Source organism: Hirundo rustica, chromosome 1, assembly GCF_015227805.2.
Source record: "Hirundo rustica isolate bHirRus1 chromosome 1, bHirRus1.pri.v3, whole genome shotgun sequence".
Taxonomy (NCBI): Eukaryota; Metazoa; Chordata; class Aves; order Passeriformes; family Hirundinidae; genus Hirundo; species Hirundo rustica.
The window spans coordinates 24,332,433-24,344,515 of record NC_053450.1 but is presented as its reverse complement, the minus strand read 5'-3'; positions in this window follow the sequence as shown (position 1 = coordinate 24,344,515).

Genomic DNA, 12,083 nt, shown 5'->3' with positions numbered 1-12,083 from the left:
TATTTCTGTTGTAAAGTATACACACAAACATACACTGTCTGAGAATTACTTTTATGTTGGAAACAAGATCATGGAGTTTGCAACAGGAACATCGATGGAAAGAGAATGTATCTTTGCTTTTAAAGAAAGGTGTCTAGAGATGACTCGATTACCACAGGAGAATTAGTTCTCAATTACTATAATTGCTGTTTTATGAGCCCTACTCATGGACCTGCAGTCTTTGTCCTTAAGAGTTGCCAATCTCAGCATAAACTGGGAGATGACAAATAACTGCAAAGAGAAGGGAAGTAAAAAGTGGGGGGAGGGACAATGTTGACCATCTTGGTAAGCCAGAATTTTAGTTCTCTGAAGTCTTGAGGGTATTCTGCAAACATCACGAAAGGTCTTTTGAGGGTGGACATGAAGAAGAGTAAAGAAAAGACACTGAGATGTGTAAAGGGAATTCCTTCCCTATTACAAGGGGAAATGGGAGGAAAAGAAAGATAATTTCTTCCAAAACTAAATGTTTTAACAACCAGACTGTCGAAGCTGACAAATGTCATCTACTTTCATTATGTAAATCCATTTATCCATCCTAGTTCTCAAAGATGCATTTGTCATTCATCATCTAGAGAAACCATATCCAGCTGCAGAGACACTTCACACATTACTTTAGCCTTTCACTATCTTTCAGGGTCTACGCCTGGTAATATCAGCTTTGTGTCACTACTTTGGCCCCTAAACATATTGAACAAACTATGTAATGGCAAATAGTGACAAATGAATGTCAAAAACCTCTTTTCTCACATGACAATGAGTATTTAGCTTTGCCAAATCTTCATTTTCTCTTTTCAATATCCTCCCAGGAATACTAAAACAAATTTAAGGTTGTGGTTGTAGAGCTCCGCGAGGGTTTAAATCATGCTTTTAGGCAAATGATATCATTTTAAGCTTCCCAGTTTTCTCTAGAGCTGAGAAATGGGCAGCCACGTAACTTCTTGCAACAGCTCATAGAAGACCTGGCCAATTGTTCTTGCTTTGGTTCTTGTTTCTAGAAGGTATCAGATTGACAAGACTCAATGTTGTCCAGATGTAGCATAAACCTAATTCTCCATATGTGCATTTACCCAAAGAACACCACTGCCTCATACACCAAGAAAACATAAAGAGGACCCCGAGGAATTAAGATTACAAAGGAAAAGATTTCTGTTGATGATTCCCAAATGGTAGCCCAAGCACTTTGACTATTCCAGTGTATTACCTCTTTACCTGTTGTATGACACTCCAGCCTGATGTAGAGAATAAATCAACAGGGGCCTGTAGGCCTAATTTCCCACCCTGACAGCAAGACAACAATTATTCATAGCGTCATATCAGCACCACACTTTCGTTTCTTCTTCAGGAGAAACCAGAGACAATAACCCTGGCTTAACTATTCTGCCAGGTATCACTGAGTTCAATTGATTTTCCAGTCACAAAAATCACTTAGCACTGCACCTTATCATTGCATTCTCCCTACTCCCCAGATTCTGACTCCTATGCTCTGTCAGACTGTCCCCTACACCTCTCCCATCTTTCTGCTCTGAAGGTCACTCCTCCTACTAGGATGGTAAGAAGAAAAGTTGAGTTCAGCTTGCTATAATGCTCCTACATAAAGTAACAACTGTTGAAACAAAAATGGAACCAGAGCTAATTCAGCATTTAGAAGTAACCACACTTCAGCTTCACACTCTCACATATTTCACTGTCTCTTGTCATCCATATCAGACAGATACCTAACTATATTTGCCAGAGTACTCTTATGTGGTACACAGCCCATGCTACAGTCAAAGCCATCTGCTCAGACATATTCTCCTGAAGAACTGAGACTGGAGAATGTGAATAGGCAATTAAAAACAGTTCTGTGAGCAAAATTTCCTTTTTAACCTGACCCTTCACAAAAATGCTGAGACAAGAATGGGGGTAAGATATAATCTTGGATTTCCTATGTTGAAAGAAGTGAAGTTTGTATCTCATCATACCAAACTTATTTCTAACAAGACCCACTCTGACCATCCACGCCAACATGTTGGCTACTAGTTCTCACTCCTTAGCACATTGGCTTCACTGAGACTATGTGCACAACTGAAATCTTGAAGCATCCATCCCCCACAATAGTCATAGTTAGAACAGCAGATCAAAGAGTAGGCACAAAGAAGTTTATGGAAGCCAAGGCACTAAAATCTCCATCTTCTTAGGAAAAAAAAAAAATAAGGGACTGTGCAAGGGCAGGTGTGAAGCCCTGGAATTTGAATCTAATCTCATCAGATGCCCCATTACAGACAAGTGAGATGCATTATTGTGAGCAAATATGATCCGTCTGGCAACACTCCCATGCAAGCAGAAATTCTATTTTCACAGGAATCATTAATAGCCCTGTTCTGCCACTGGGCTAAACAAGGAGAACAGAAAAAGAAGAGGGTGAGATGAAAAGAAGATACAAGTTAGATGAAGAGGATACAAACATGAGTTGGAAACTGGCAGATTTTCTACCTTGAAGAAAAGACAGACAATAGCTAAACAGAAAGTGTGTCATGAAATCAGTCTAAAGAGAATTTTGATCCACCAAGAAGGAAAATGAAGAGCGAAAGTCAGGAACAACAACCTGAAGTGTACCAAGAAATTCCAAACCAAAAGACTTGTATATAATAATTTTCCTAGATGTCCAGCCTGAGGCAGAAACGAGCAGCAAAAAACAAGAGAAATATAAGATATTACTGAGCAATGCCTTCAGTAAGCCATCTGCTGTCAGCAGTCTAACAAAGAACTGACTTACTCAAGTCCATGATGGATTTGGATTATCTGGGTAAAGTTTTCCCTATGTACAGGCCCTGCTCTCCCCCACATAATGAGCTCATCCAAAATAAATCAATGAAGTCCATTCTCCTCTCGAACAGATTTCCAGTAGTTCCACAGCATCCCGGGCTTCAGCACACCAGTGCCAGACTGGTAAGTGCCCAGTTTCATGGAGACCAGAGAGGGTCAGTGCTTCAGGCTGAGCAAAGGTTCAGCAAGTTCCAAAGCCTCCACATCAGTTCTAACATCCAGGTTATAAACTTCTGAAAAATATGAGGTCATCATGAAAATAATACCACACCAAATCCTATAAAACTCACATTTGTTGTATAAAGCTTTAGATTATCTCAGAAAAATAAATAATACACATCACTATCATATAACCACGGGGATTTGTTCTTGTTTTTTAACTCAGATCACCGTTTTGCATACAGAGGAAAGGGATGATTTTTGGTTTATCTTATAGCTTAATGTTTTTCACTTCTTTTTTTGAACAGGCTTTTGCTGCGATGTCTGTAATCCAGCTCTCAGGCTACATCGTTTCTTCTGATATACTGTGATCAAGTTCGAACGGGTAGGTCTAGTTTCTTCACATATATTTTTTTAGATAAAGCCTTTGCAGGAGGGAGAAGATAGAAATAGAGTTGCCACAAGCCTTGGATTTGGCTAGTTTATCTTGCACCCTACTCCACTTTGCTGAAGGATATTAATTGTCCTGAGGTCTCCTTGGCCTGTACATTTTTTTTCCATTTTTTCCCCTCTATTACCCTCCCACCAGCAGGAATCATAACCGTGTGAGCAGCAACTGCCAAAAGGCAGCAATTCATAATCAGCAGAGTGATTACAAAGGAGCCAGCAGCAATGCTGGAGTTTACAGCACTTTCTGTGCACAAAACTACGTGGTAAAAATTATTTGCTGCAGAGAGTAAACATGCTTAATGGGTTCCAGTTTAATTTCTTTTTTATAATCCTGTACTGAAAGTATATAGTGCTTGGGAAAAGTGCAATGCTGGCAGCACAGCCAATGCAAGAAGTCTGCTAAGCTGCAGAGTTGTGTGCAGTGTGAACACCTAAAAGAGGCCCATCTGTGTGCCCAGGTCTGGATGTGCACTGGCCAAGGCTGACCTGGCAGGGCTGCCAGCCTGACCCCTGGGAATGCCCTGTCATACTGGCTACCCATGATACAACAGCATACTGCCATTATCAAAAAAGGAACATGAGTGATACGAGGCCACTGAAAAGCTTTAGTGATTTTTCCAAGCCTTTTTTAAACAGACTGCATTTCCAGATCCCAGGCACAGAGGATGTTCACCGTCTGGAGCCTCACATATGCAAGGCTCAATGTGTATTTCTCTCATCTTCCCTGCACTTCCTCAGAGTTCCAAGAGGCAGGAAAAAAGTCACAGAATCACTGAATTACAGAATCATTTATTTCGGAAAAGACTTCTGAGATCATCAAGTCCAGCCTCTGACTGACCACTACCTTGTCAGCTAGACAATAGCACCAAGTGATTGGTATCCAGACTTTTCTTGAACACCTCCAGTGTTGGTGATTCCACCACCTCCCTGGGCAGTCTATTCCAATGCTTAACAGCCTCTTTCCAACTAGGCTGGCTCTAGTGCAGACCAGCTATTGGGAGGAGTTACAGGCTACAGAAGGCTTAAAACCTTTGATTGATAAGGCATGATTTAATGGGGGAAAGTCAGCTCATCCTCCACATCCTTTGTCCAATCCAGCCTTTACTTGGAATATGTCAGGAACTACTGGGACTGGCAAGTGGCTATCTTCTACACAAGGGTGGAGAACCACAGAGGCAGTATGCCCTTCTCCATCACTGGTTTTACCAAGTGCACCCTTCCCCACTCTTTTACTAGATGCAAAAATGGAATGAACAAAATGAGACTCAGGGGAAAAAACCCCCAAAAACTAAAAAAAAACCTAAAAAAAAAACTAAAAAAAAACCTTAAAAAAAAAAAAAAAAAAAAAAAAAAAAAAAAAAAAAAAAAACACCAAAACCAAACACTAACCAACCAAAAAAAACCCCACCAAAAAACCCTGAGTCACATTCATGTAAAAAAGAGTGGAAAAAAGAAAAAAAAAAAAAAAAAAGGTGTCATAATCTCTGTAAAACAGATACACTTTCTCTTTTCGTGTCTGAAAATATATATACATGTCAGAGAAGCTGCACAGGGTTCCCTGTCTTTTTAGCTCCTAGAGTGAAAAGACTGCAAACCCCATCTTTTTAAACAGAGGCCTGTATCATCGTGTAGGTATGCTTTTCCAGGAAATCAAGAAATTTATGCTTTTAGTCTTGTGTGATAATAAAGAATCTCTTTAAATACTGCCTAAGACTGTGAGTTTAATTCATTCTGGCCTCATTAATTGTTTGGGGCTGTCTTGCCATTCTAGCCAGAGGATGGTGAAGAGAAATCCTGAGATAATGCAGAAGTTGGATCTGAGTTTCTCTAAAGAAATGTGGAGGGATGGGGTGATTCTTTCATCAAGTCTTGAAAATACAGAAGCCTTCAATATTGTCTTTTGCATTTAGTACTTAGGAAAATATGGCCTCATCCTTGGAAGGTGGAAGGGATAATGAACAATCTGCCTCAGTTTTTCTGGGAGCAGAGGAAAGAGACAAGAAAACCATCAGTGTGATAAGGATAATGTGGAATCTTGTGATCTAGAAAAGATTGTTGATACAATCTTGGATTTTTTGTCACCAATATTCCCCATTGCTGGGGGCAAAATTCTACTTCTTAAAAGTTGATCTGTATACTAGGGGCCACTGGTAGATCCCACAGTGACTGTCATTCCCAGGGAGACAGTCCTGGGGAGACATCATATGTTGAATTGTGAACCGTAAATGTCCCAAAAGCTTTAGTTTTGCAACCTGAAATAAGCAGTCTGTGATATCTACTGTTGCACCACCTGTTGCTGGACATTTCACTTCAGCACTGGACTTTGGGTACAACTGAGGATAACTCCACCTTCTACAACTTTGAAGGAAAATAAAACCACAGGAGAAAAAAGACTTGGATAAAATGACCAAAGTAAAGAATCCACTAGGAGAGGAGTCACTCAAGAAAAAGAGTTTCTGCAGCAATGGAAAGGTCCTTAGAAGCACTTTACCTTTCACATCAGGGAACCTGAAAAGAACTGAATGTGATAGACATTGCACAGGTACACTATATGAGTACTGCAAGAACCATAAGTCTCCAGTTTTCAATGTTTTCAGAGGATATATGTCTGCAATGTGAACGTGGACATGCTCGTGAATTGCTTAGATTTTTCATTTTGATTCCAACTTTCATACAGTTGAGATGAATATAGATGTAGAAGGTATCTGCAGGAGCAGATTACTCTTGTTTGTATAAATATTTTTATCAGTTTTGCATTGCTTTAGTTTTTTGCTTACAAATTGTTACTACCCAATAAAAATGCATGAGGACTGATTTGTCTGTTGCTGAACACTGTATGCCATCTTCAAAACGTGAGCCCAGAAATAGCCTGACCCAGGGATTTTTCAAGTGAGTCAGCTATAGAATGAGTTTCATCACTGACATCAGGGCAAAAAGCACCTGATAGCTCTCAAGGTGTTGACAATAAGTCATCATAGCGTTACTGATGTCCTGGGTTGTTTCTTTGAATGGCTCACAGCTTCCAGCATCTGCCTAAAGGACAAATGGACTGTGTTTTCATTTCCTTTGTTGGAGAGAGTTCTGCAGAGAGGTGACAGGAATGAGGCAAATGAAAAGGGGAAAAAAACAGAAGGAAAAAAAAAAACAAAAACAAAATAAAATTTGCTTTCTTAGAAATTTCTAAGCCATATCACAGAAAATATCATCTATTTAAGAGCTTCTCTGACTGTATTGTCCAATCTGGACCCCTTGCAAAGATCCAAACCTGCAATGTGGTAAGGACAAGTGCAGTGCAGACAGACCCAGCAACATCAGAAGAATATGACTCAGGGTGTCTTCATCATCTCTCAAGATAAGTTTTTAAACAACAAAATTTTGTGACCTGCTTTAAGAAAGATCTGTAAAAGGAAGAGCACCATCACAGTAGATAAATATATTTATTTCCAAGAATAAATATTTGCCTGAGAAAAATTTAACGACCTAAATTATGAGATTCCAGGATAAGGTAAATTATGATTCACATCAAACCCTTCAGCAGTCAAAGTTCAGGGTGATAAGAAGCTGATTACAGAACATCCACTTTTAAGACATCATTTTTTCAATTCACAACTGTAGTCATTGGTGAAACAAATTGAGAAAATTGGGAGCTGCTGTTTTGGAGCAGGAAGGTGAGAAATTTTGCTCCATTTGATAATTTTTTTTTTGGCCTACTGCCTAAAACAGCAGTCATAACATGATGCACAATTATTTTACTGAATGAGGTAAGGGATAGTAGAAGTCTCTTATCCTTCAGGATTCCAATTCTGGCTGTATACAGATCTTTCCGTACTCTTCTGCTGCCTAGGAGTAATGGCATAGAGGGAACTAGGAACGCGATAAAGGTAGTCATGACAATAAAATATCAGCATCATTTAAAGTCAAGTGTCTGCACTTAGGAGGTAAAAAATTCTTGAGTTTCAAAGGTGATATTGCAGGCTTTTTAAATTGCATCCAGTAATATGGAGAAACTATCACACTGAAGGTGTTCTGCAAACTTCTTTGGTAAGATTTTAGGCCGGAGTTGACAGATATTATTATATGTATGTGCGTTTGTGCTCTAAACAAAAATTCCCATGCTGTGATATTGTGTTACAAGAGTTTGTGAGAATGTGGTGGAATGGTGAACTCCCATCCATCACTTCCCAATGAACTACTCAGAAGTCCATTTATTTATGACAAGGTAAAATCATTTTGCTGCTTTCTAGCTAATCACAAACAAACAACCAACCACCAGAACTACTCAGTACACTTACATTTCTAGATGCACATTTTTAAAAATGACAAATTAAATGTCCAGCGGGCGATTTTTATTTATTTTTTTTTTTAAGTTACTTATCTTTCCCTAAGATTTGGATGTCTGGCTTCTCAAAAGTAAACCTTTTCTGAAGTTTTTGTAAGGGATCCAAATCAGGCCTCTTTCAATGTGTAGAACCCAAAATCCAGACAACTGAGGAGAGTTACATGTTGTTACCTCTTCAGCAAAACATTTTTCTGGGAGGAATGGAAAAACCAAGCTAATTTACACTGAACTACATTATTATTGCTATTAAGTTTAAGAAGAAATACATAAAATCAGAGAGGGCTGTACCAAAGACATGAAGTTTGTATCTGCTCAAGAAAAAAAAAAAAAAAAAAAGAGCTAAACTCTACCACAATAATTATAAACAGAGATTTTTCCAGTATCAGGATATCTATTTCCCCACTCAATATTTGCCTTTTGGCTCAGGTAATTTTCTTTCAGTCTCCTAAAAGTAAAAATCTTTCCAAACTTGCCATTTTTTCAAGCAATTAACTTCAGCCTCTTAATTTTCTTCAAATTTCTATACCTAAGGTAAAAATACCTCAGAGAAGCAGATTTTGTCTTCCAGGGTCTTTTGGAGGTTACAGCAGTAAATTACAGATTACAGAAACTAACACAACTAGAAAAGTGACAAAATATTAGCAGCTAAGGACATAGTAAAGACTAACAATGAAAAGGCACAAGATATTGTGATGTTTCCTCAAGGCTGGTTTTCTGATTTCAGAAGCAGCCAATACTGAATGCTCTGGAGAGCAAGGCAATTCATCTATTTCTACAGTACTTTGCTAGAAAGCAAATGTTGGCCTGACCCCAGCTGGTGATTAGGTTATACTGAGGAGTTTGAGGATTGATAGCCCTTGTCATTTTAAATTAGCACTAAATGTAGTTGAGGATGTTATTCTTATTTGAGTAAATATTGCATTCTTTTTGCAAATCATCCGTATTAAGGTATTTGTCTCATAAAATAGATTGAAGTCCACTATTAAACTGTGTGCAGTATAAAAAATAGCATTGTAATTCATTTTTACAAGTGTTGCCTTTAACTTTCATCAGTAAGAGCTCTTGACAGGTCATTCAAGATTTTTCAAGCCTCTATCAATTCCTATGTCTTTCTTTCTTTCTTACTCTTTCCATACAAAATACCAAGACCTCTGACCTAACATCAGAAAAGAACAAAAAACATTCATCTGGTTTTTGTGTGGAGTTTGTAACATCCCTCAAAAATTTTCTCTTTTGTTCGACGATGTACTGTCATTTTACATTTCTAAAGTAAATTATGGCAAATATAAAATACACATAAATGTTTCTACAAGAATGCATCAATCCACCTGTTCTTCCTCGTGCATATTAAACACAGAGTGTGAAGGAGCAGACTGAGAGCATTTCCCAGCCATCAGCCTTGTTTTATTTAAGTTTCAATTTATTTGAATAACTGTAGAGAACCATTTTACTCTTCATGAGCTTGGTTATATCATCCCAGCATGGGTAAGGCATTAGAAGAGCTTTTGACCAATTGTGCTAAGTGCAAAAATTATGACCCTGAGAATGAGTTTTTGTGGTTTTTGTTTGTTTTTTTTTTTCCCCGGGGGAGGACAAATGTCCATTGGAGAATTTGTGGGTGCATTTTCTGTGGCTGGAATGTTCCCAGCTCACCCTCTGCTACAGGTCTGGCATGTCTTTCATAGCAAAATAAAAGAAAGTATATGACTGTGACTGATTATGTTAGCATTTAGCATTTGCTTTAATACGAACTTGGAGAAAATGCTTGATTTTAAACACTAGAGTAATTCTATCAGCTTCAGTAGGGCTATTGGTATGCTCAGAAGAAAGCATGTATTACAAGTGTTTGTGGAATTTTGACAATAGGCAGGCACTGAAGCATCAGATGATGTAGATTAAATGTATAAGCCTCTCATCTTCCACTAAGTTTCTTCTTTTGCAGACAATTTAAAATTTTGTGATTGATGCACAGAAAATGGGAAAATACAATGAAGAAAATGTCATGTGTCTCCTCAGAATGGTTAAATATTTTCAGCTAGGTTTTCTTATTATATTTGCCCCTTTAGAAAAATGAAGCCTGCTAATTAAGCGAGGACTGGAGACTTGTCAAGTTTATGAGAGTACTGCTATGACATAACCATAATTCTTGATGACATTTCACTTTCCCCATCCAGAAAAATCTATCACACTCTCTGAGATGTGACCTTCATCTTGTTAAATGAATACTAGAGCAAAGAGCTCGTTTGACCTCTTACCTGCCCTCCCCTCTCCACCCTCTGTCTGGCCTCAGCCAGTCTGTCAAGCTTCTTTGCTTCATACTAATTAGCTTGATTTCTTTGGCTATTGTTAATTAGCACACTTTGGTTTTGGCTCTCTTCTGGCTTTGCATGTAGCTATTGGAACCTCATGGTTTCTCCTTTCTAACTTGCCCATCAGATTGTTCTCTTTTTTCCTTTTTTTTTTTTTTTTTTTTTTTTTTTTTTTTTTTTTTTTTTTTTTTTCCAATTTTGGTGTGAAACTTTATTTAGCCACATTTGTCTTTTGGTACACTCCTTGCTGGCAGAGGAGCATGGTACATGCTTTTATTTCTCTATTCTATGGTTCTTGGGGTTTTCTGTTCCCTCAGTCCCACTCCTCAGCCCGTTTGATTTTTACGACCGTGTAGCTATTCCTCTGGAGAAACACAAGTCTGACTCCAGCATCTTTTTGTTCTCCTTCTCCTCATTTAGCATTCATTTTTGCTGCAGTCTCAGATCTAATGAGATTGTGATCAATGCTTCCCAAATTGCCCCTTGCCTACATGTCTTCAATCATACCTTGGCTACATAATCTACTACACTCTTCCTTTTGTCAATGGGCAAACATATATAGTTAATGTTAAAAGCATCCTGGAACCACAAAACAAAGCTTTCTTTTCCCCTTCACTTAATAAAGTGGAATCTACCTTGGTAATTGCAGAATTTCCTTTGCATCCTTTCTCATGTGAAAGCTGTAATTTATGTGTTGTTTGTTTTTTTTTTTTGGTGGAGTCACTTTAGAATCCAGCTCTTTCTATTTTGGAAACTCAATACATTCCAGCTTTCAGCCTACTCAAGGAAAAAAGCAAAACAAGTATGACAAAATACCCTTTCACACACAATTATCTACCAGGCAATCACTATCCCATAATATTATCTCACAAAATAACAAGCTCTCAGGCAACATTAGCTTATCCCTGCAATGTTTGTGTGTGTGTCTGTCTCATACAAGATACCCTGCTTTTTACAGGTGGTAAGGGAGCACCTTGGGATGCCGTGGTTGGTTACCACTGTAATTAACCAACTTTAATCTGTGCTGGGCCCAGAGTGGACACAAAAGGGTTGTGATGCCAGGTGAAGACATCGAGTCTCTTCTCTGCTAGGTAGAAACCCAAATCCAGAGCTCCTTGAGCTGTGCTAATTTGTAGTAGGGCTTCTCTGCCTGTGCTTACCTGACTTGTTGACTTTGATGACTCTGATGATTGTCTTCCTGCAAAAGAAGAGGAAGAGGAAAATTCATTAGTTTATGACTCTTTAGAGAAACCTCAAGTTTTCTCTTCTGTAAGTTAAATAGGAGCCTTTGGCTGAGCCAAAGGTGTGGAGGTGATTTTGACCTAAGGACTGACAACAACAATGAGATAAGCTCCATGTCACAAAATATTTTGAGATTTTGACTTTTGTTAAGACTTTAAGTCATCTCTGCTCTGTCAAGTGCCTTTTTTCTTATACATTATTTGTCTTAGACTGGTAGCTTTCTGCCACCTTATGTGTTATATTTGAATGCATTTTCCACAGTGTACGAGCTATGACAACACAAATCATCCAGCCAGATTACAAGGGAACGGTGCAGTGCATCCTCTTTACACCACAAAGCAGGAGCAGAGGGGCTGTGACCAGGGGGAGGCTGATGGAGCTCCTCTCTAGGCTCTGCCCTGCCCACGCTGAAGCACTGGGGCACTGGGGAAGAGCCAGAATTTCACTTCCAGGACTTCAGGGGCTTTGGGGTTCTGCACAGGAGATGAAACCAATTTATGATCAGACCTCTGCACATCTGTGCCATTATGGAAAGGTAATAAATATCAGGAAAGGAAAGGATATCACACACTCAGTTTGAGAAAAACTGAAAGTCCTATGCCACAGGCCAAATATAGAACTCCATTAACCATTGTGAAGCACTGTTGATGAGGAGAGTAAAAGAACAGCCCAGGAGGAAATTAATAAGTCTGTATTAAGTGCAGAGCTTGGATGGTGTTTGGTAAATAAAGCCTGAGGTC